At 43.2% G+C, this 26,137-nt stretch overlaps 1 protein-coding gene across 6 annotated transcripts in view; it reads right to left on the reverse strand.

The window, feature by feature from the left end:
• Nucleotides 1–9,689, reverse strand: part of TTLL7 (tubulin tyrosine ligase like 7) — a 144,708-nt gene extending 135,019 nt beyond the window's left edge. For 5 of the 6 annotated variants that reach the window (XM_025183193.3, XM_006120299.5, XM_025183191.3 and 2 more), the window contains exon 1: nt 9,617–9,689. The gene's annotated coding sequence lies outside the window, so the exon portion shown is untranslated. The remainder of the gene's footprint in view (nt 1–9,616) is intronic. The other variant, XM_025183192.3, reaches the window with a different exon arrangement.
• Nucleotides 9,690–26,137: the final 16,448 nt, after the last annotated feature.

The following is a 26,137-nucleotide window of genomic DNA, read 5'->3' on the forward strand; positions in this document are numbered from 1 at the left end:
GCGTGAGGGAAAGGCCGAGAAGGCTCACCCATGATCAAACCACAGCCCCTCAGCACCCACCACCCCTGCCCTGTGTGTGTGAAAAACTAAGCGCATTCCCCTGCTGATCCCTCCCCGGCCTCGGAGGATGCCTGGGAGACATCCAGGCCCTGGGTTACTAGCTTCAGCATGATGGTCACCATGCTGGCTGTCTCCTCTTCCTCCTCCAGCTCATCATCCTCCTTCTCCTCCTGGGCTGGGATCCCCGGACGGGCGACAACAGGCATCTCCACTCCCAAGTCCACAACCAGAGTAGGGAGGGGTGCACCACCCCCTAGGATGCCGTGAAGTTCATTATAATAGCGGCAGTAGTGGTGTTCTGCCCCGGACTGAGAGCTGCATTCCCTAGCCTTGACATAGCCCTGCCAGAGCTCCTTGACCTTACTCCTCACTTGCTCCAGAGTCCTGGGGTGGCGACCCATTGGAGCCAGGGTCTCGGCCATCCAGCCATATATGTTCTTGTTCCTGTGTCTGGAGTGGAGATCCTGGAAGGTCTCCTCCTTGTTCCATACTCCAGGAGGGCCAGGATCTCCACTCCAGACCAGGACGGCACACATCTTTTTGCAGGCTTCTTGGAGAAACAAAACACATTCCCACACGCCTCAGTGCACATAAAATTATTCTGCACATGGATGTTAAAGATTAGAGAGAACATTGCTACCCAGTATGTGTCACTGCCTCCTGACTGACATTTTAAAAGTGACACTGGCACTTCCAATCAGACGCCCTACACCCTTCTCCACCACGACAGGCAGACTGCAGAGGCGGTTAAACCCATGTCAGACCTCATTGCCATTCAATCCACCCTCTGCTCCCCAGAGAAACTGTTAGTCAGATTTCATAAGGCATTTGATACAGTCCCGCATGACCTTCTTATCAATAAACTAGGCAAATACAACTTAGATGGGGCTACTGTAAGGTGGGTGCATAACTGGCGGGATAACCATTCCCAGAGAGTAGTTTTTAAGAGTTCCCAGTCATGCTGGAAGGGCATAGCAAATGGGGTTCCACCGGGGTCTGTTTTGGGACTGGTTCTCTGTTCAATATCTTCATCAACAATTTAAATGATGGCATAGAGGGTACTCTTATTAAGTTTGCAGATGATATCAAGCTGGGAGGGATTGCAACTGCTTTGGAAGATAGGGTCATAATTCAAAATGATCTGGACAAACTAGAGAAATGGTCTGAAGTAAATAGGATGAAGTTTAATAAAGACAAATGCAAAGTACTCCACTTAAAAAGGAACAATCCATTTCACACATACCGAAGGGACTTGACTGTCTAGGAAGGAGTACTTCTGAAAGCGATCTAGTGTTCCTAATGGACCGCTAGGTAAATATGAGTCAACAATGTGACACTGTTGCAAAAAAACCAAACATGATTCTGGGATGCATTAACAGGAGTGTTGTGAGAAAGACACGATAAGTCATTCTTCCGCTCTATTCTGTGCTTATTAGGCCTCAGTCGTGTCCAGTTCTGGGCACCACATTTCAAGAAATATGTGGAGAAATTGGAGAGGGTCCGGAGAAGAGCAACAAAAATGATTAAAAGTCTAGAAAACATGAGCTATGAGGCAAGGCTGAAAGAATTGGGCTTGTTTAGTTTGGAAAAGAGAAGACTGAGAGGGGACAGGATAGCAGTTTTCAGGTATCTAAGGGAGTGTCACAGGGAGGAGAGGGGGGAGGGAGTTGTTCTCCTTGGCTTCTGATGATAGGACAAGAAACAAGGGGCTTAAACTGCAGCAAGGGAGGTTTAGATTGGGCATTAGGAAAAACGTCCTATCTGTCAGGGTGGTTAAACACTGGAATAAATTGCCTAGGGAGGTTGTGGAATCTCCATCACTGGAGATATTCAAGAGCACATTAGACAGGGATGATATAGATGGTGCTTGGTCCTGCCATAAGGACAGGGGACTGGACTTGATTATCTCTTGAGGTCCCTTCCAGTTCTAGTATTCTATGATTCTATGAACTATGAATTAACTCTAACAGGTTAAACTACAAAGCTAACTATCAACATTATTTTCTCTGACTAGATTCTCTGAAGATAGAAATTCACTCCATCTGCAACCGAGGGCAGCAATAAAGGAACTGGTGGAAGCTGGACTGTGCATGCAAAGAGAGAGGCACGAATGTCAAAAGACGCCTGATGCACATGCACCGTCTGGCTAACTACTCCTAGGAAAAACTCTAAACTGCGGCACCGGGATGACCTGATAGCAACAGTGGAGCACCTACAGGGACATCACTTGAAGAAGAACTCTATTATGTGTTTAAAGTAAAAGCTATTCATATCTTAAAATTGATAGGGTCTAGTTTTTAAATCTTACTACAACCCCATTACTCTGTTTCCCTGGCATAGAGGGACTTAAAGGGTCAGAGCAGCTCCTTGTGGAAGTCTCCAGAGACAAAATCTGCATATGCAAATGTAAACATGAACTGTCATTTCAGCTCCGAAGAGTAAGGCGTGCGGGGAGCAGAAGGGGGCTGAAGTGGGAGTGGACAGGGAACTGCACTTCAGCAAATTATGGGAACCAGAAGTTCATACATTGCAGCAAATTAGAATAACCTCAGAAGCTACTGTATGTAATCTACAGTGACAGAAGAGGTATCATTCTAGGAACACCATCTCCCTGAAGTATGGTAGCTGGGCCAATGAAAGCATTCTACCATGCACCTAACTGCAATTATGTATGGGTTAGGCTGGCATAGGACAGCACTCAGGATATGGATTTTTCATACCCCTGAACACCATAGGTATGTTGACCTAAATATTAAGCACAGACCTGGCCTTAGCTACATCAACAGAAGCATTCTTCTACCCATGCTAGAGGTTAGTTCAACATAACATCCATCCATGATGGGAATTTTTTACATTAGGGTCCTCACCCCCTTAAACTCTTACAAGTCAGGTCAGGGGGACAGGACTTGGATCCACTCTGGGCACCACTAAAAAATTATACAAACCTGCCACCTCTACATACTTGCTATTTACACCAGTAATTTCAGGTTTTGAAACTGAAACATAAAGCCAATTCACAAGAAAACTCAGAGGGTATGTTTACACTACAAGATAAGGTTGAATTAAGATACACAACTTCAGCTATGTTAATTTCATAGCTAAAGTCAAAGTACCTTAATTTGAAATTTGGGGCTGTCCACACTGCAGGAAGTTGAACGGACAACACTCTCCCTTTGACTTCCCTTACTCCTCATGGAAGCAGGACTACCAGCATCAACCTGAGTGCCCCTCTTAGTTCAAATTAGCATGTCTTCACTACACCCACTAGTTCAAACCTTGGAAGATTGACAACTGCAGCTTCGGTCTTTTCTGTAGTGTAGATGTACCCAGACTATTCAAATACCACACATAATTTTTTAGTATCTTTATAGGAAGTTCATTTCAAAAACAGGACATTTATAGAGTCAAGCAGAACATGAAATGAATTGCTATCAATAGTAAGGCCATGAAGAATTTAGTATTTTGTCTACATTATACAGCAGTGAGCTGTTTCCTTAGAAGTAACAGATGTAATGCAACAAAATGCTTTTATGAAAAATGGTGAAAATGTGTTTTTGTTTAGTGGCACTAGGGGGTGGTAGTGGAAAAGTAAATATATCTACCGTGCATTCTGTTTTAAATCATCCTTATTTTGAGAAAAGCCATTTTATAAAACAAAGAGTTTGGTAGCCTTTACTGTTATGATTAGGACTTTTAGAATAATTTTTAAAAACCTACATAGAGATATAATATAGGAATCTTTAAATAAAATTGAAGTGGCTGTATTTTTTTTTTATTTCTTCCTACTATTCCCAAGACTCAGTAATGATGTTCAGCAAACTCTATTCTCACAGGGTATGTCTACACTACAACGTTAATTCGAACTAAGCTAATTCGAACTAAGCTAATTCGAACTAACGCATCCAGACTAAAAAACTAGTTCGAATTAGCGTTTTGCTAATTCGAACTAGCATGTCCACATTAAGTGGACCCTGAACCGGGCTTAAGGATGGCCGGAAGCAGTGCCGGCAGGGCATCAGAGGAGGACTTAAGAGCGTGGAGATGCTGTCTCAGGCTCGCTGAGGGCTGTGCTTAAAGGGTCCCGACCCCCACCCCGGACAGACAGTTCTCAGGGGTGCCCCGCTTGCAAAGCAGTCCTGGCTTGGAGTGCCCGGACTACCCACACTGGGCACATCACAGCACTTGGCCATCAGCCCGGCTGCACTTGCTGCAGGCTGCTATCTGGGGAGAGGGGGCAATTGGGGGGCTGCAGGAGAGCTTCCACCCCCAGAAGCCCGCAGATCCAGCCCAGTCCTCCCCATCAGGGGCTCGTGCCCCATTCCTCCCTCACCTCCTTCCACTTACCCTTCCCTAGCCCCTCTTCTTGATGTACAAAATAAAGATAACGTGTATTCCAAAATGGAATCTGTCTTTATTGAACAAAACTGGGGGAGAATGGGAAAAGGAGGTGGGAGAGGGGAAGAGAGAGGCTGGGAGAGGGGAGGGCAATTAAAATGATCAGGGGTTGGGAACAGGTCCCATATGAAGAGAGGCTAAAGAGACTGGGACTTTTCAGCTTAGAAAAGAGGAGACGGAGGGGGGACAGGATAGAGGTCTCTAAAAGCAGGAGTTGGGTGGAGAGGGTGCATACAGAAAAGTTCTTCATTAGTTCCCATAATAGAAGGACTAGAGGACACCAAAGGAAAGGAATGGGTAGCAGGCTTCAAACTAGTAACAGAAAGTTTTTCTTCACAAAGCAAAGAGTCAACCTGTGGAACTCCTTGCTGCAGGAGGCTGTGAAGGCTAGAACTAGAACAGAGTTTAAAGGGAAGTGAGATAGAGTGATGGAGGTTGGGTCCATGGAGTGCTATTAGCCAGGGGGTAGGAGTGGTGTCCCTGGCCAAGGTTTGTGGAAGGCTGGAGAGGGATGGCACGAGACAAATGGCTTGGTCAGTGTCTTCGGTCCATCCCCTCCAGGGTCCCTAGGGTCGGCCGCTCTCGGCAGACAGGCTACTGGGCTACATGGACCTTTGGTCTGACCCAGGACGGCCATTGTAAGCTCAGGGCTCAGGGTCGGGGGTCTCAGTGGACCCCCTTGATTCTCTTGCACACCTGCTCCTGGGTGGCCAGGCTGGCAGCTCTCCTGTCCTAGACGGCCACTTTCCTGTGCCTAGTGCGGAGATCGTGGACGAGGTCCACGATGTCTGCACTAGCCCAGGCGGGTGCCCGCCTCTTGCGGTACTGGGCAAGCTCCCGGGAGCTGCCAGCCTGGTCCCGGGAAGAGGGGGAGAGCTGGGGGGCATCGGGTGGGTGGCTCGATCCATGCCAGGTGCAGGGTCTGCTGGCTGGGTGCTGGCAGGCTCGCACCTGGCACGGGCACCGTAGCCAGCCCGTGCCCCTTTAAGAGGTCCGGGGCCGGGAGGGGGGCAGATGAGTTTCCCTGGTGTTGGCCACAGTGGCCACCAGGGAAACCTGGGGAGGGCTAGTCTCCCAGTAGCTTGGATTAAGGGGCTACCCACCCCTTAATTCGAACTAGCTAGTTCGAACTAGGTTTAATCCTCGTAAAATGAGGTTTTCCTAGTTCGAACTAAGCGCTCCGCTAGTTCGAATTAAGTTCGAACTAGCGGAGCGCTAGTGTAGCGCCTATGAAAGTTAATTCGAACTAACATCCGTTAGTTCGAATTAACTTAGTAGTGTAGACATACCCTAACTAGCTAATTTTTTCATAATGTTATTGAAGACAATAAAACCATTGTCAACGTCAACAAAAAGTAAAATGTAGTTATGGTATAATCCCAGTTTACAGTAGTTTGTATTATATAATAAAACAGAAAATTATCATGATAAATATAATTGTATATTAATTATTTAGTGTTTCTCATCCCAAAGGATCTCAGCAAGAAGCACATGTCTCAGTCATCCAGAAGGCAGACAACTGCTTCCTCTTGTATCCTGGTCTCAGATACTACAAAGGCCCTTCTGCTCCTCTCAGGTTGCATATATCTCTGGATCTGCAGCTTTGGGGATGCAGAATAGCCATTGTGTGGCTTAATTGCCAGGAAACAAGTGGATTTCCATGCAGACATCTTTTCTGAGGTTACTAATAGAACCATCAGAAAGTTCTCCATGCTTTCTACACCAGTAGAAGGTGGGAGGTATGGTGCAGAGCAGAGAGCCAATGACAGTTCCTTTAGGAGTTTGAGCTGCCAGTCAGAGGGAAGAGGATGGTTGTCAGTGGATGGTTAAAAATTAATATGCAGGGTGGATTTTGTGTTTTCTTCAGATATCCTCCCCTCAAGGGCTGTGCACCCATCCATCCACAGTTGGGCTAAACTCTTCCTCCTTATGAGCAGTTTAGTTCCATGCGGGACTAAATTTTGGATGCAGGCATTACCCTCTGGCTAATTAATCTATGAAAATGTAGCCAAGGTCTAGTGTGTTTCAGAAGCAGCCCTGGAAACTACAAGTTGTGGACTACAAACCGCAGCATGTTGGGAGAACTTCCTGGTTCCTGCCAGGATGTGCCCTCTGCCCCCATCAAGATCTCAGCAGGGACTGTGCTACAAGCAGCACACAGGCTGCATGCTGAGAGGAGGAGCTGCTGAACTGTGATCCTGTTTTATGTTTTTTAAAGAATAAAGCCTGTTCCTGGTGGCTTGTCTGAGTGGGTCTGGTCTGAGGTGTGCATGCACACACACACATGCACGCACACGCACACACACACACAAAAAATACACAACGCAGAGCACACAAAGCAGCCTCAGGCCTAGCCTTCCACAGTGGTGTAAGAAGTCACAAGGCTTCTCCTATGCTGAATAACCTCACACTGGGCTTGCAAACAGGAGGGGTTACAAAAAGATACCTTGTGATCCCTTCTACATGCTCTACCAAAAGGCACGTAATGCATTGCACAGAAATTGGTGGTGAGGAAATTTTTTAGAAAGCAACACCAGGGAAACCTCTAGGCTGCGTCTAGACTGGTTATTTCAAAATAGCTTATTTCGAAATAATGCGTCTACACACAAAAAGCATTTCAAAATAGCATTTTGCTATTTCAAAATAGTGCATCCACACTGAGTGGACTCTGAATCGCATTTAAGTCCAGAACCAGTTCTAGCAGGGCACCAGGTCAGGATTTACTGTGTGGGGCTGCTGCCTGAGGCTATCTGAGGTATATGCTTAAAGGGATCCCCCTGGACAGCCAGTTCTCAGCTTTTTCTGCTACCTTGTCTACCTCGATGAGGGACAGCAAAGCATTTTGTCTCTGCGTGCTCTGGTTGCCCTCACTTGGGACACCATAGCACTCTGCAACATGGAACCAGAGCTGCCCCTGGGCACTCTGGTGCTTGTCTTGGAGGCGTTGCTGCGAGCCTGGCTGCACTTTCTGCAGGCTGCCATCTGGGAGGTCCATCAGGGGGCTGTCAATATCCAGGAGGCCCTGCGGGAGAGCTTCCGCCCTCAGGAGTACTAAGACCCTCCCTGGTCTGCCCCACTGGGGACTTGTGCCTCGTTCCTCCCTCACATCCTTCCACTTACCCCTCCCTGACCCCCCTTCCTGATTTCAAATAAAATACATGTATTTTCATGAACACAAACTCTCTTTATTTAACAAAACGGGGGGAGGGGGATAAAACTCTGGTGAGACTGGGGAAAGGTGGCGGGAGAAGAGAGGGTGGGAAAGGGGAGGGGGAAACCTGGGAGGAGAGAGCTGGAAGGGAGAAGCAAGGGGAAGAAGTGGAAGGGGAAACTCAGGACTCAGGGTTGGACGTCTCGCCGGACCAACTTGATTGTCATGCAAACCTTCTCTGGGATCACTTCTGGCCTTTGGTGGCCAGGCTGGCCGCTATCCTGCCATAAATGGCCGCATTCCTCCATCTAGTGTGGAGATCATGGATGTTGGGGGCATCCCCCCCCAAACCTGAGATAGATCCATAATCTCCACCCTGGACTGGGAAGACGCTCACCTTCTCTGGGCCCTGACAGGCTCCTGGAAGCCAGCAGACTGCTCCTGAGGAGCAGTGGAGGGCTGGCTGCCAGTGACTTGCTAGCTCATGTTTTGGGGCCACTGGGTCAGAGGCAGCCACTGCTGGCTCTGGGCTGGCAGGCTTGGAGCTGGCACAGGCACTGTGGCCAGAGTCTGCTCCTTTAAGGGCTCTGGGGAGAGGGGAAGGGAGAGAAGTGTTCTTGGTTGAGGTTGGAGTGGCCACCAGGGCATCCTGGGATGGCTGGTGGCCCCCTATTTTGAAATAAGTGTCTACACAGCACTTATTTTGAAATAGCTATTCCAAATTTGGTGTTATTCCTCATAGAATGAGGTTTACCAAATTTGAAATAAGCGATGCTGTGTAGATGCTAGGAAAGTTATTTTGAAATAAGGGCTGTTATTTCGAAATAACTTTGCTGTGTAGACATACCCTTAATAAATGTATAGTGCACAATGGAATTAAAAAACTGGAAGAGTTACATCAATAAAGAACCTATCAAATAACTCAATTTAACTTATAGTTTAGGTACAACATTTAATAAATTTCAGTTGTCAATGAATAATGAATTAATAAAAACAGAAAATTAAAATAGAGTGCTTAAGAGAGGTATATAAAGGAATTGTAGTTTTATTTAGTTGAAATATATTTATTTGGTTGGAATATATAGCTGAAGTTGTGTTTTATTTAGTTGGAAAATATTTTCACCTGTGTAAAAATCAACTTTAAGAACAGGGGATTAGAGTGTGTGAAAGTCAACATAAAGGATCCTTTGGCATAGAGCTGTACCATATGCATTTAGACCAAAGTTGACTGACATGCAAGGACTCAAGGGGTTTTGGAGCAAGAAGAAGCAAACTCCGAGGATCCCATCACTTTCTCAAGCATCACTAAGCACTCTCAGAGAATAGATAAGTTACCAGATGGATCATTCATCTGATCCAGAACTACATTTCCTATAATCCCATCTGAAAGAAGAATTTTGCCCTAAAATATCAAGAACAATAATGGTTAAATGTTCCAGAAATTGTGTCATGATGTTATAATAGCACACTCATGCTCTTTCTAGATCTACAGAACCAAATAAGATGAGGAATCTGGAGATTTGTCCTGACAAGTCCAACATTTTGAAACATTTTTCCTGTAGTTAGTTCTTAATGCCTCTATTACAACTAATATCAGAAAAAGTATCATTTATTTTTACTCTTATTTGTAGATCCCTTCAGAAAATGTGTTATTCTTTGTGTGGAAGTAATGAAAAGGCTCTTTTACTTCTCTCCAAACCCTTCTCTAACAAGAAACAATAAAGTCACAGTCTGAGAATGGCATTATCAATGGGGTGAATAGTCATTTTCAAAGCTCTTCCTTCTGTAGTTAGAAATATTTAATTAAAAGTAATTTGTAACCAAATATACATTTATTTATAAGTATGAATAACACAGCAATATTGAAAATAACATTCAGATTTTTTTCCTAAAACCACAATCTATCATAAATCACAGGTAAAAATCCAGAAACATAAAGCAAGGTATTGCAACAGATGGTCAAAGCAGTCCAAAAAATTACACAGCCTCTTAGTTCAGGTATATACTCACAGTTGACTCAATCCTGAAATGACCTTTTACATCAGGTTCACTTCCCAGCTTTTTAAAAGACCATATATTGTTTCACTGATGTTTACAGGAGTTGTCCTAGGCAACCAAATAGAACACAGAGATTTAAAGGGACCACATCCTGTCTATTAGTTATATTTTCCCATATCACATACAAAAGTCCATTTTACGGGGTGACCTATTTGCATAGAATTGTATATGTGATGTAGAAAAATCCTTTGTTCTTCTTTCAGTGAAGAAATACATTCTGATTTTCATGACATTGTACATACATACATACAATCTCTTGCTGTGAACTATGGAACACACTTTGTTTGAATGTCAGACACATGCATCTGAGCATAGGCATGCACAGGGGGTGTGCTGCGTGTGCCCAAGCACACCCTAATGTCTCAAAAAAATGGCTTTGCCTTTTAATTTAATCACATGATACACTCTTTTAGTTTTATGGATTGTTGTATTATGCAATAAGCACTTGTGACGGACCCGCGAAGGTCTGCACGGCTGAGGGGGAGGCCCTGTCCCCCCCGTGGTGAGAAAGGCAAGCCGGCACCGCGGCCAGCTGGAACAGCTCCGGCTTCCATCTCAGCAGTGCCGGAGACGAGCGGGGAAGCAGTGCAGCCCCGCCGCACGGGAGGCGGGGCCAAGTCACGCCAGCACTCCCCGGTGTGAGGCCGGGAGAGCGTACAAGCCGGCGAACGCCAGGAGGCTCAGGGGGCAGAGCGTCCGCCCCCGGGCCGCTTAAAATGCGGCAGGGCCAGAGACGAGGGAGGTGCACACGGAGGAGGCGGCCCTGTCCTGGCGGAGAGAGGGAGGACCTGCCCCCGCGCTGGAGGAAACTGTGTGGGATGCACGGGCCACCAGACCGCCCAGTAGGACCAGGGATGGACCAAGCAGTGGTGATGCCTCGCGACGGTTCCCTGGACCCAATTACCCAGCAGGGGGAAGGAAGCAGCCTGGGGCGGCACGTCTCTGGCGCCCATGGATGTATGGGTTTCGGGAGTAACCTCCATCCGTTGTGCAAGGGGAGCACCACACCCTGCACTTAGGGCTCCAGGCTGGGACCTGGAGAAGAGGGTGGGCTCAGGTTCCCCTTCCCCTGCCTACTCCTATCCCCAGGGTTCCAGGCGCACCAATAAGCCAGAACCCCGACCCAGATCCTACATACGTGTTCAGGACCCCACCCGGGGCCGGGCTAGACTTTAGGGCTGGGGACCCTACTCAACCCTTTCACAGACAGACTGACGGGTTCGCTGAACCCCTCCTCCCAGCCCGGGAGAGGGAGATCGCACCCGAAGGACCGGACCCGAGGGACCGGGGGACCCAAAGATCAGACTGAGGGTAGGCAGTGGGTCCGCTGAACTCCCCTTCCGGGTGGGAGGGAGCGGTCGCACCTTTAATACCCGCCACAGCACCCAATTGCATAATATAGATGTTGTCGAAATGTATAGAAAACCCATGTTCACTCGCAGCATGTCCTTTATGATTGAGTATTCAATAAATATTCGCCTTCAAAAAAAAAATTTCCTGGGTGCACACCCTAATGAAATGTGCTGCGCATGCCTATGCATCTGGGGAGGTGAGTTGCAAGTTCTGGAAAGCTTATGCTATAATAAAATTGTCAATTGCCTCAAGTGAGATTCTGTGCATGAATAGAGTGACTTCATTCAGAACTAAGACCCCATTGTGCTGGGGCCTTTACAAACACATATTAAAAGGTTGCGTCTGGCCAAACAATCCTGTGAATTATTCTGCACTGAGCTCCAAAGAAGTCAATAGAGTACTAAGACCTGATGTAGAGACAGACGGATCCTTGAATCTCTGGCAGATTCCTGAGCACCACAGATTCTGAGGCCAAAGACCTGTTTGCTGTGTGGTACCAGGCAACCTCCACAGACTAACAATTTGCCCTCACACATTATCCTCCTTTTCACGGTTAGAGGGATGGATTTATGAAACAAAATGTAAAGGGATCAATGTGTTTACCTTCATTAATCAACATCTGGTGAGGGAACATATATGATAATCTGTGCACATCCAATAGCACCTTCAATGTGTTTAGAGAGGGAATTAAAATGTCTTTTTCTGGTGACTTGACCCAGTTTTCCTTTCTCTGTACTCTCTCATTCCCTGATTCTGCTGGCTTCTTCTTGTCTCCCTTTTCCAATTACTTTCTATTCTTATACCTCTGTCACCAGGTGTCTCTCTATGTCCATTTGGCCACATCTTTACTGCTACATGATTAATCAACTCTTCTAGTTTGTCTCCTCCTTTAGAAGCCCTGTTTCCTGTCACCACAGTTTCTTCAGTTCTTTCCTTCTCTCTCCACCATCTAGTTACAACTTGCAGTTACAACTTGCAATTTGTAACTTCCATGCCCATCTTCTACAGACTCTTCCAAAATAATGCTTCTTCCAACAGTATGTCAGACTTGGAGATTTATAGATGAAAAGACACTTTATGAATACTAATTTTTTGATGGATTATATTATAATTTGTTATTTGCCTTCTAAAGGATTATCACTCCAAACTTTCTGCTCCCTATCTTGAAAACTGGACATCAGGGGAAACCATAAGTATCCTGATTACATATTGACCTTTCAACCTATGGATGATCGTGAAACCTGGTTTCCTGCTTCAGTTTCTAGTAAATGCTACTAAATGGCCTAAGGAATGATTGAAAACAGAAGAACAGTCACACTAGATCAGATCAATAGGCCATCTAGCCCAGTGTCTACTTCTCTGACACAGGCCAATAACAGGTGCTTCAGAGGAAATGAACCAAACAGACAATCATTGAATGATTCATTGTGTTGTCCACTTCTGGCAATCAAAGGCTAGCAACACTCAGAGCATGGGTTGTATCTCTGACTCTCTTAGCTAATAGTCATTGAGGGACTTATCCTCCAACTTATCTTGTTCATTTTTTAACCCTCTTATAGTTTTGGTCTCCAGAACAGTTTTTGGCAATGAGTTCCACATGTTAACTGTGCATTATGTGAAGAAGTATTTCTGTTTGTCTTAAACCTGTTGCTTAATTGTGGACCCCTGGTTCTTGTGTTATGTGAGGAAGTAAATAATATTTCCTTATTCACTTTCTCCACATCAGTCATGGTTTTATATGCCTCTATTATATCCCTCCTTAGTCATCTCTTTTCCAAGCTGAAAAGTCCAATTTTTTTTAATATCTCCTCATACAGAACTTACCCACTGAGCACAGGTGCTTGGAGTACGTGTTCTAAGAAAGGCTGTTTTAAAAAAAGAGGAGAAAGAATACTTCTGGGAAGTCAGAGCTACATACCCAGGGAGAAATCCTTACCCCATTGAAATCAATGAAGTTACTATAGAACAGAAAATCAAATGAAGACAAAAGAAGAATATAGCAAAGCAATGAGCCAGATAGATAAGTCACTCTGATAGATATGTCTAGACTGCAGGCTTCTTTAGGAAGAAGCTTTTTTGGAAGAGATCTTCCGAAAAAGCTTATTTCGAAAGCGAGCGTCCACACAGCAAAAGTGCAAGGAAAAAGCAATATGCTTTTTCGAAAGATAGCGTCTACATTAATTGGACACTATCTCACATTTAAGTTGTGATTAGTATGAACGGAGTGGCCACCAGGGCACCTGTGTTATTTCCTGGAGGCCTCTTCTTTTGAAGGAACTCCCTCTTCGGCATCCACACGTGCTTTTTTCCAAAAAAGCTTTTTCGGAAAAAGGCTTCTTCATACTGCTGTCAGAAAAATCCCTCCGTTCTTTCGACTTTCTGTTGAAAGAATGCAATAGCAGTGTGAACATAAGTATAGTTTTTCTGGGAAAATGGCTGTTTTTCTGGAAAAACGCAGCAGTGTAGACATACCCTCAGTCAAAAAAGGCTAACAGTGTTAGGAGCCATTGGAAAAGGGATCAATAATAAAACAGAAATTATGATAATGCCACTATATAAATCTATGGTATGCCATACCTCAAACACTGCATGCAGTTCTGGTCACCCATCTGGAAAAAGATATATTAGAATTGAAAAAATTACAGAGGAATGTAACAAAATTATTGGGGTATGGAACAGTTTATATATGAGGTGAGATTAAAAAGACTGGGACTGTTCACATTAGAAGAGAGATGACTAAAGGGGGGATATGACAACAGTTTATAAAATAATGCCTGATATAGAGAAAAATTGTTATTTATGCCTTCATATAACACAAGAACCAGGGGTCATACAATGATATTAATTGCCTGCAGATTTAAAAAAAACAAAGGAAGTCCATCATGCATAGCACAGTCAATCTATAGAACTTGTTACCATGGGATTTTGTAAAAGCCATGAGTATATGTGGGTTCAAAAAGTTGTCAGGCATGTCATTCATGGTCTGGGTATCTCTAGATCTCTGACTGCAAGAAGCTGGGACTGGACAAAAGGGATGAATCACTTGATAAAATGTCCGTGGTCTGTTCATTCCCTCTGAAGCATTTTGCATGGTCAATATCAAAGCCCAGGATACTGGCCTAAATGGACCAATGGTCTGACCTATTATGGCCAGTCTTACATTCTTAAATAAAATAGGGATATGAACGACTAGTCAAGTCGACTAGTCACTTCCCTCCCCTTGCTGCCTCTATCAGAAAGAGGACGCAAGGAGGAGGGAAGGTGAAAGGGGTACTTCAAAGCAGCTGCACCATGTGGAGCCTGGGACCAGACCCCAGGCTCCACGTAGTGCTGCTGCCTTGAAACACCACATGCAGCTGGGGTGTACGAGGCTGCATGCAGCATTTCAAAGAGGCAGCACCACATGGAGCCAGGGATCAGCTGGGGACTCCCCCACCAATCCCAGGCTCCATGTGCCACAGCCGGTTTGAAATGCCTTGAGGAGTGTGACAGGGGATCACCCCCCGCTTGCTATGGTGGCAGGCCCCCCCGCATGACTCACAGCGCCGCCAGTGCGTCCCAGCGCAGAGCCCACATCTCACGGTGGGTTTGCGGCACGTGCACCACCCTGGACGCGAGTAACCCAGGGGACTTTAGGACCCAAGGGGAGAGACCGGGGAGGTCGCTCCGGGCGACACAGCACGCGTGCCGTTTAAAACCCATAAGGGCAGGTAATGAGGGGGTGCGTGCAGAGAATATTTCCCCTCCCCCCGTTAGCCAGACAAGACTGGCTGTAATCTCTCCAGCAGGGTACAGAGAGGAGGAAGCTGGGATCATCAGACCCAGCATTGTGGAGCTACACCCTCGGCCCGCCTGAAGCAACGGACTGAGGTCTGGCCAGAGACACGGACTGTTGCGGTTAGACTTTGTGGGGTACACAGTGTGAGAAAATATTAAGTCAGTAGGACAGCAGGTGGAAAGTGGGAGGGGGCTACGACAGTGAGCCCCCGCCTGCTAGCTGCTATCCTGCTACAAGGAGCCTGATGTCAGGCTCCCCACAGCATTTCAAAGCAGCAGCGCCACATGGAGCCCAGGGTCAGTGGAAAAGTCCCCAGATGATCCTGGGCTTTACGCAGCGCTGCTGCTTTGAAGCACCATGGAGAGCACAGGGCCAATGGGCGACTACCCTGCTGGCCCTGTACTCCCTGCAGCGCTTTGGCCTTTGAAGTGCAGCAATAGTCTTAGGGCTGCTGCTACATTTCAAAAGCAGAGGCACCCTATTGACTAATCATTGATTAATTTGCATCGACTATTTGATTAGTCATTTACTCGAGATTTAACATCCCTAAAATAAAAGTGAAATGACAAAAAGTAAACTAAGTTTTCCATTTTTGTTTTTACAAGTGTGATACATTTAATGTTTCCTTGCTGCTTACAAATTGGCTCTTATACTTACTTGTTCCAGGACATCAATGTATCATTCAGAGAAAGTTACTTTTCTTTCCTATAATTTTTATTTCTCTTAATGGAAGGTATTTACTAGTCTAGACTTCGCTATACAACCAAAATTAAATTTGGCCATGTTATGACAGGTACACTATTAATCCTACAGTCTATAATTATTTTATTCATCTTTTCTACCTGGCTATACAATTTAAGATATGGAAGTAATCTCCTGAGTTCTAAAGCTGAGGCGCAACCTTCCAGAAAGGGAGTGTAAATTTAAAGGAGGAAAGAAAGAAGGACAAAATTGTCTCCCATGTGGGGAGAACCAGACGTCATTGCCAGACTACTGGATGTGGTCCATTATTTCCTCCCCCGTAATTCTATCTTCTCTTTTCCATTATCTTACTCCATTTGACTTCTCCCGGGTGAACTGAGTTCTGCATCTCATCCCACAGTATGCTGATTCTTGCCTTTTAATATATTCTAGTAAGACAGGAATAGTGACAGGCTGTGGAACTTGTGAATCTGTGTATTACATGAAGATTTGAGATGAGAGATTAAAGAAAGTCTGAAGGCATATAAAAAAACCCTTAGCAGTGACCCTGTATCCAGACAGCCCCCCCATCTCAAACAATCTTGCTTGCCCTCTGAGATGTCTGTATACAGGGCAAAGAAGGAACAATAAGAAAATCAGCATAGCCATTAAGCTTTGATCTGCTTTGATGCGAGACCAGGATATGCGAGTTTCTCTGACTCTGAGTAACGATTAAGGAAATAAACTCGAGGCTGCAAGAAGTGCCCGGCTGGCACCCATGTTGATTCGAACACACACAGTCCCTGGGAGAGGAATTTCCCACTGAGAAAAAGAATATCCAGTACTTCCAATTTAATACTCTCAACTCTCTCTTACAAATGTAAATTAAGTTCACAACTCCCTTGTAAGAACTAGTCTCACAAAAGACAGACCAGCACCATTTGGCAATACAGATAAGAAAGAGAAAATACGAGACCCAACGGGTATATAAGGTGGTACAGCAGCACACTCTCTTTTGAGTGTCAATCTGCCCTCTACCTGCTGGTCAGGTTAGGTGTTTGACCTCCCGAGGTTCCACGGGGACGCCCACCTCGTATTTTCATCTTTCCGAGGAATTGAGGGACCGATCCTGGCCTGACACGCTGGGATCGAGTGACGCAGAAGAGGGTAAAAATTGTACCTTCATGTGTCCTTTTGTTATAGTGCATGCATAGAATAGAGCTCTTTAAAGATTAAGCTGTCATTTGGTAACATTATTTTCTATTTCCTATCTTTATCTTCTTTGTAACCATTTTTATATATATATATATATATATATATATATATATATATATATATATATATATATATATATGTCAGCAGTTAAGAAATAGAACAATAGCCATTGCAACCATATGATTTATAAGCTTCCTCAATAAACCTGTAAATGTTTAAGTTTTAACCTGACTCCTTCAGTTGCTGTAACAGAACCAGGCACTATTTTAAAAGAACTTCAGCCGGTCATTAGGGACAGATACAGGGAGAGCTTGGGCGTTTGGATTTGTGTCACACCCAGGTGGCAAAATCCGTTGGGGCACTTCTCAGCCTCCCCGAGGCTGCCCGCAGCGAAGGAATCACAGATTCTAGCAGCTAAAATCTGAAGTGTAATAAGCTCTTCCTGTACACTTATTGGAGCGCCCATCAACCTCTTCCAGGTTGCCCACTGCAAGGGACCCCGGTCTCAGCAGTTGAAGTCTCGGGTGTATAGTACACACACACACACCACTCACTGCCCTGACTGTCGGCTGAGCATATAAAAATCCCGTGACCAGCTAGCAGTTCTTTTCAGCTAAATTTTGCAACCATAATGATAAATGAGCACTTACACACATGCATAGCAATATTCCCTCTAATCTTTTCCATCCATATGCAGAATAAATTTTTGTATGTGCATCACTCCATATTCCATTGTGTGCCAGCAGTAGAAACAAAACCTAGCTGTGGACATTCTGCTAATCAGCTGGGCAGCTTTTGAATCTCTCTTGAGTGGTCAGACAAGTGCACGGTTTACAGAGAGAACTGATGCATAGTGACTTCAACCACGCTACTTTTGAGAGTTAGTGTTTACCAAGTGAATAATGGCTGTGCAATCTGCCCCTTTATGGGTAATAGCAAAGGGTATGTCTACACTACCCTGCTAGTTCGAACTAGCGGGGGTAATGTAGTCATCCTCAGTTGCAAATGAAGCCCGGGATTTGAATTTCCCGGGCTTCATTTGCATGAAGCCGGACGGCGCCATTTTTAAATGCCGGCTAGTTCGGACCCCGTGCCGCGCGGCTACACGCGGCACGGACTAGCTAGTTCGGATTAGGCTTCTAATCCGAACTAGCTGTACACCTCGTTCCATAAGGCGTACAGCTAGTTCGGATTAGAAGCCTAATCCGAACTAGCTAGTCCGTGCCGCGTGTAACCGCGCAGCACGGGGTCCGAACTAGCCGGCATTTAAAAATGGCGCCAGCAGGCTTCATGCAAATGAAGCCCGAGAAATTCAAATTCTGGGCTTCATTTGCAACTGAGGATGACTACATTACCCCCGCTAGTTCGAACTAGCGGGGTAGTGTAGACATACCCAGATATAACACTCCATAAGCTGACAACTAAAAATGTGTGGAAAATGTTACCCTATAATGGCTAAAAGAATAAGATCATAAAAAAAGTGTTTCTTAAGAAAGTTAGAGTTCTTAGGACTCTGACTCAGCAAGTAAAGCAAACAACATTAAATCTTGTTTAACAATTATAAAATTGCTGCGGTGAGGTCTGTATTTGAATTAAAAAAATGCTACCTTCTACTAAGAATGTTAGTGTAAAGCTGTTTAAATGATTAACTGATAAGTCCATGCTTATTGGTTAATCCAAATGACTACATGCAACCCCCCACCTTACTGCCTCTGAGTGCGGAGGTGGGCACCGGTGCCCATGGGGAGCCGGATTTTAAGCCGGCTCCTGTGCATGCCAATTCCCCAGGGAGCTGCCTCCCTGCCCCCATGTTGATGCCTCTGATAAAGAGGCAGCAGGGTAAGGTGAGGGGGAGGCAAGAGGGAGCCAATACATGCAGGGAAATGTTTTAACCTGGTTCTCTGCGCATACCGGTTCTATGGAGTCGCCTGCCCCCTTGCTGCCTCCCACAGAGGCAGTGGATGGGTACTGGCTTAAAAGGCAGCTCTCCATGAGTCCACCCATGCTGTTGCCTCTGTATTAAAGTAGCAGCATAGGCAGGGGCAGGCAGAATGCCAGCACAGCCTCTGTCCACAGGAAGCTCAGGCCCCTGGCAGATAGGGGCTTTTGCCACCCCACACTGCTGCCTCTGATACAGCTGGCTCCACCCCCGGGGAGTATTTTAGTAAATGTGTAGCTGCTAAAAATTGTTGCAGCTACATGATTAATAAAATATATGATATCTAACATCTCTACCTTCTACCCAGGAATAAAGGATAAAATAAGTTTTTAGCTTATGCTACTGTTTAACCATTTAGTAGTAACTAAGGATTTGAAAGAATCCAGAGATTTATAGAGGTTTTCACAAAAAGTATGCAAACTTTATTAAGTGATCATGCTATTAAAGTTTTCTTACACTTAGTGTGTTTATAAAATAAACTATTGTATAAAAACTCAAAAAGTAAGGAATGCATGTCATCTTCCACTTGTCATGTCTGCAATTAGTGGTTATGTATTGGGAAATATCACTGAGATCTTACTTTTTTAACAAAATATTTGTTCATTTGCAGATTCCATATGATACAGAATGTACAAACCACAATGCATATATGATTTTATTGTAATTACACTAATATTTGAATACTAGTGAACTAAGATTTGGGGATTGATTCTTTTGGAACAGTTGTACAAAACGAAGACCAACAGTTAAGACTTCCAACATATACTGGATATATCTCCAGCTTAAAAAGCAGGCCCTAATGTAAAAACAAAACAAACAAACAAAAAACCCACAACCTCTTAAAGATTAAGTCAGTGCTTCTAAACAAGAGAAGTTCCCATGTCAATGTTCCCATGTTATTTATGGGGTAAGGTACTACTCAAAGTGAAGGTGGCAGACTAGGGCCCATAATGGGGTTAGTGTGCCACTGATGAGGCTTCAATCGGAGTCTTCAGAGCACTGTCACTGGGGCTGCACATGCACATGCACATGCCTCCAATCGTGCGCTCCTACTGTGCAAGCATTGCGCACAGTGATCCCCGCCCCCCTCAGTTTCTTCTCTTCCACCTCCAGCCAGAGATGGAGCTCAGCAGTGTTCCTTACCTCACTCCATATTTTAGATAAGTCATTCCTCTTTCAACCTGTGTTATTTCCCAATTAGTAGGGTTGCCAGGTGTCCAGTTTTGAACCGGACAGTCCAGTATTTGAGCTTTCTGTTCGGGAAACAAATTGAGAAAATATAAATGTCTGGTATTTTCTAAATAAGATGTAATGTAGATTGTGATGTAATGTCAAGTGTGTCCGGTATTTTTGTTGAAACCATCTGGCAACCTACCAATTAGATAGTTAGTTGTTTAGCAGTTCATAGTTTTCCTTTTAAAAAAAAGTTGTTTCCCAGTTAATCCTTTCCCTTAGTTTAGATAGATAGTGGCGCCATGCCCAGTTCACCAGGATTTAAGGGGTCTCCATTCATCTGAAGAAGTAGGTTGTGCCCACAAAAGCTCATGACGCCATCTACATAGATATTATTCAAGGTAAATAAAAATGACAAAACTTGTGCTGAACAATTTTTCTCCTACTTTTATTTAATCTGAAGCTGCCTATTATTATGTTATTGTCTGATTAATACATGAGAGCATAGAAAACAGCCTGTGATATTTTAACCCAATAACATTTGTAAATTGTGTGATACAAATTTCCATTGTTTTTTTACAGTTGCATGTGAAACCAAATAGAATCATTAAAGAATATTTATTATCAGTCTTACATTACCTTCAGTTCATTTCTCCCTTATTATTTAGTTATTTGAGTTCTTGCTAATATTTGAAAATTCCTATTGTGCTTACCATTAGTATTTATGATAATTTAATCCAGTGTGTTTCTATATATTAGTCATAATACTATCCAAGCACTATCACAAGGAATTCCTGTTTAGTATTTTAAAAAATAATAATACTGAAGGAAACAGAGAAAAAGAGAACTATGTTTAAATACTATTTTTGCATTATGATTAATCTTTATTCTCAAATAAAAGGTAAGTGAGGCAGAATTAAGCTAAAGTAAACACAAACAAGCATTAAATTTCAGAGCACACCAAAGTATACCAGCCACTTTACAGCACAAATCATCCTGGCCTGATAATCTAAGACTATTTCTACAGATACTTATGCATGTGCTTAACCTTGAGTATAAGTGGAATATTTCCCCTGAAGTCATTGAGAGGACTGGCCTGGCTGAAGTTAAGCACATGTTCGCAGAATTATACCCTCTGAAACATGAGTCAACAAATGGGGAAACAATCATAAGAGAGTAGAGGGGATGGAAAGAATAATAGTTGCATGAACATCACAATAATTATACTTTATTTTTAAAAAAATATTTAGTTATATAGTAACATGTATTAGAATGTATGAAAAGTAATAATGATATGTAAATGTGTTTCAAATTTGCAAACAACTTTGGTTTAAATGTTGCTTATGTTGTGACAAAATATTTATCCTGAACTTCAAATGCATTGCTGAGCTGATAAAAATATAACAATAAATACAAAACAGTCTTTAAAATTGCTTTATGTCTACTTTCTGTACTAGTAATTCTTCTAGACAATCCACTTTCCAAAACATAAACCATTTATTTTTCCATACTTGATCTCTATCCACAGATGAATTTTTAGGAAAAAGTTTCAATAAAATTCATTCTATTATTTTAAAATGAGAATGAAATACACTTTGTAAATTATTTTTTTCAGATATATTTTGTATTTAACATGGCCTTTTCAAAATTGACTGAAGGTAAAGTTTGAAAGCTGGCATGGAAATAAGCCTTAACAACAGTGCCTTTTCTTCAGTTGAAAAAACATTGTTTTTTTAACTAAAGTCATGTCCATTTGAAAGCTATATGCTGAGTATGCATAGAGTATTTTCCCCTGGGAGTCAGTGCATGTGTGCTGAAAGCCTGCATGTAACCAGGCTCATGGGTTAGCTGTAGTGTACATAGTTACACTTTCACATCCCTAATTGTGATTAAGTTATATGGTCTCTAAGAGAATCTCTGTGTTGAAATGTGGTTCACGTGAGGAAAAGGCTTGAAAGCATGGGCTCTAAGAGAGGTTTCTTTCACTCATCTTTTCTAAATTAACCCTGTAATGCCCTTGAAATAAAGCTATTTAGATTGTAGCATATACATGTTCTATCAGTGTGCAAGAGTCCTCAACTGGAAATAAACACCTTGGCTACGTCTACACTGGCAAGATTTTGCACAAATACTTTAACACAAGAGTTTTTGCGTTAAAGTATTTGCACAAGAGAGCGTCTACACTGGTACGTGCTTTTGCGCCAGAGATGTGTTTTTTGTGCAAAAGCATCCATGCCAGTGTAGATGCTTTCTTGCGCAAGAAATTCATGTTGCCTGTCTATACTGGCCTCTTGCGCAAGAACAGTTGCACAAGAGGGCTTTTTCCTTAGCGGGAGCATCACAGTTCTTGTGCAAGAAGCACTAATTTAACACATTAGAACGTGAGTGTTCTTGAGCAAGAACTCCCCGCCAGTGTAGACAGGCAGCATGTTTTTGCACAAAATCGGCCACTTTTGCGCAAAATCATGCCAATGTAGACACAGCTCTTAAGAACATAAGAATATAAGAATGGTGATACTAGGTCAGACCAAAGGTCCACCTAGCCCAGTATCCTGTCTCCCAAAAGTGGTCAATGCCAGATGCCCCAGAGGGAGTGAACAGAAAAGGTAATCATCAAGCAATTCCTCTCCTGTCATCCATTTCCAGCCTCTGGCAATCAGAGGTTAGAGACACCATTCCTATCTATTCTGGTTAATAACCATTGATGGACTTAACCTCCATGAATTTATCTAGTTCTTTTTTGAACCCTGTTAAAGACCTGGTCTTCACAACATCCTCTGCAAGGAGTTCCACAGGTTGACTACGTGCTGTGTGGAGAAAAACTTCCTTTTGTTTGTTTTAAACCTGTTACCTATTAATTTCATTTGGTGACCCCTAGTTCTTATGTTACGGGAAGGAGTAAATAACTTCCTTGTTCACTTTCTCCACACCAGTCATAATTATAGACACGCTGATGAGTTTACAAACATATTCAACTTCACCAGTGGAGAAGAGGGTTCTTAACTAGGACATCCTTAATTTGAGGCACCCAATAATATTCCTGGTGGAATTCTGTGTCACTGTGCATGTGCATATTTCATGTGCCATGTACATTTTATATTTTCTGCTGAAAAGTTACCGCAGTTCTGCTTTTGTTCACCAGAGGACACCATGGTGCTAGAACAGAGCAGCTGTTTCTGGCCAGCCCCAGCAATGACATGGAAAAGAAAGAGCATCACTTCTTCACAGTGCCTGTTGGGCCAGGTCAGGAGACAGAGAGTGGGACTACTAGGGAGTCAAACGTGGGCTTATAGGAGTTAGTACAGGAGAACAGAAAGGACCAAGGGCAGAATGGGAGTGGAGGTGCGGGCCCATATGGGCAGAGGGGAAGCAGGCAAAGATAGAGAAATGAAGGATTATGGCTAAAAGGAGACACCCATAGATGGGGGGGGGGGAGGCTGTAGGATCACATGGGAAGGAGGTTGTTGGGTGGGGGCACAGAGACTCATGGAGACAGGAGAAAGAATGCAGGGCCTCATGGGATGGGGAGTGCATGTCTGAGGCCAGGTCTACACTATAGGGCTTTTTCGGAAAAAGCTATGCAAATTGTGTCGCTTTTTCTGATCGCTTTTCCAGGAGAGCCTTTTCTGCCATTTGTCCCAGTCTAGACTGGGCCAAAAGGTGGAAAAGCATCCTTTTTCAGCAGAGCCCTTATCCCTTGTAGAACGAGGAATACAGGGCTCCCCAAAAGAGTGCTGCAAAAAAAAAAAAAAAAAAAAAAAAAAGGTTGACTGTGCTCTGTTTGAAGAAAAACTTCCTTTTGTTTTTTTAAACCTGCTACCTATTAATTTCATTTGGTGACCCCTAGTTCTTACATTATGGGAACAAGTAAATACCTTTTCCTTATTCACTTTTTCCATATCAGTCCCTAATAATCCTTTTCCCTCTCTCCCCCCAAAAAACCTGTTCCATACCTTTCCCTAACCCATTTTGAACAGCCCTTCAAGTTCAAAGACTTCTAGACTTCTTCCTAGCAATTACTTCCCTCTCCTTAGATACTGATACCCCTAACTCCTACAAGCCTTTACACTGTTTCTGAGTGTAGGAAAATGGTTCTGTACTGTACAATAAATGAATTATTGCTCAGAGTTCTGTATTAATATGCCTAAATAAGGAATCTATTTTTCAAAAACCATTTCCAAAATCTTTATTGTTGTGTGTATTGTTACAGACATACTTATTAACAGGAATATTGAAATAAATTACCAAAATAATTGAAACTAATATGATATCATTATTTTGATAAATAAAATATACAGATTTTTAAAGTATTATATTCAGAATTTCTATTTTTGGCAAGGAATTCCCCTAATAGTATATAACAAATATGTAGAAAAAACATAAATAGACAAACTGTACTAGGCATGACTAAAATTGCTGATGCTAGATATCAAAATACAGTATCTGAATGGATTTTCTTTTAATTTAGCTATCTTCTACTTTAATGCAGATTACCAAAACAAGCTAAATTTGAACTTTCTGGCTTTTGCTGTTATTGAAGCACAACTTTCTGCTATAAAATATGGAATCTATATTTATGTTCATGTGACTCAAAAACAACTCAACTAATTAAACCGAAAAAAATTAACACCGTCTCTACTTTTTAGGCGAGTTGCGGTATGAGATACAGGTTGAACCTCTCTAGTTCACCATCCTCAGGACCTAACCAATGCTGAATCTGGGAATTTGTTGAACCATGTGAGGTCAATTTGCCTAGCAGAATTAACAATACTTCTATTGCTTATTGGGATCTTAGAAGATATTTAGGGAATAAATTAGAGCTAAATAACAGCACAGAACACTAAGAGCCAGGACTGGTGGCTGTAAACAAATTTTATGGGACAGTTGGAAACTGGACTACTCCCATGATATATGTACATCTGGCTAACTAAAATAATGGAGGAACACTGATGTTGCTGGATCAGAGAATGCTGGACTAAAGAGGTTCAAACTGTATTTCAGAACAAAAGCAACTTGTTTGAGAAAGTCAGAGCCAACTGAGAAGTGGGGCTAAAATGAAAGTAGACTCTATGTGAGCTACTATCGTCAACATAATTTAAATTTCTTCTGTAACTGATGCATGCAGAAAAATTTTAATTACGTTTTGTGTGTGATGAGAATAATGTAGGGCCCCAGCTTGAGCATGCTTGCTCCTGCAACCTGCACCGAATTGTCAGTCTTTTGTAATAAATGTTGTATCAACTGAATGTGTTGTGTTAGCCTGAAATAATGTGCCTACAAAAGTATATGTATGTTTCTGATAGTAAGGTGTGGGTGCGTGTTCAAAGTGCATTTGGTTGGGAATTTGGTGTATATATATATATATATATATACGATATGATACAGTCGGAGTAAAGGGCATAGCCATACAATGGGTCCAATTATTCTTCTCCAGCAAGACCCAGAGAGTGGTGATGAGCAACTGTCTCTTCACATGTCCTCATGTGAGATCTACCCTATCACTTTAGTACCTATGTAGGGTCAATCGGAGATGTGAAAATACATAAGCTCTGCTACCAACAATATGCTGATAACATACTTTGAAATAACTCATTTTCTTGTGATGCCACCAACACCTTCGCAGGTATATCACAAGATCTTCAGAAGGTCAGCACCTGACAGAGGTTCAGCTGGCTCAAACTCAATCAGGGGGAGACAAACAATTAGACTAGGGAAATTATTTGAACTGGGAAAGTATCCTTCCCTGACTTCAAAGGTTATCTTCCCATGTCTCAAAATACTATGGCATCTAGGGGTCCTATTAGATTCTTCAAGCTTCAATAACCAAGTAGCACAAGGGCAATACTTTCTTTTATCTCCAGTTGGAATGAGGATTTGGCCACAGTATATCACCTCCTGACAACTACTGTAACACTGTACCTAAAAGTAAATGTGGAAAAACTACAGATGTTCCAGTGCTTCAGAGGGGTAGTCGAGTTAGTCTGTAACTGGAAAAACTTAAAAAACAACAAATGGTCTAGTAGCACCTTAAAGACTAACAAAACATGTAGATGGTATCATGAGCTTTCATGGGTACAACCCACTTCTTCAGATGTTCCCATGCTAGGCAGAATGGTTTGGCCCACCTCCTTAACAGTATACTCCAATGAGCACATTATCTACATGATCCACTTTCCCCACTGGCTTCCAGTTCACAGCTGTGACAGGTCAATGTCCTAATCTTTATCTTCAGCACGATAAGTAGGTCAAGAACAGCCTACAACACTGACTGCGTCTCTACATGTGACCAACAAAGACATTGGTGTGTCTCTGGGATAATGCAGCTTTCAGAAAT

The sequence above is a fragment of the Pelodiscus sinensis genome, chromosome 9, assembly GCF_052426305.1.
Source record: "Pelodiscus sinensis isolate ZL-2025 chromosome 9, ASM5242630v1, whole genome shotgun sequence".
Classification (NCBI taxonomy): Eukaryota; Metazoa; Chordata; order Testudines; family Trionychidae; genus Pelodiscus; species Pelodiscus sinensis.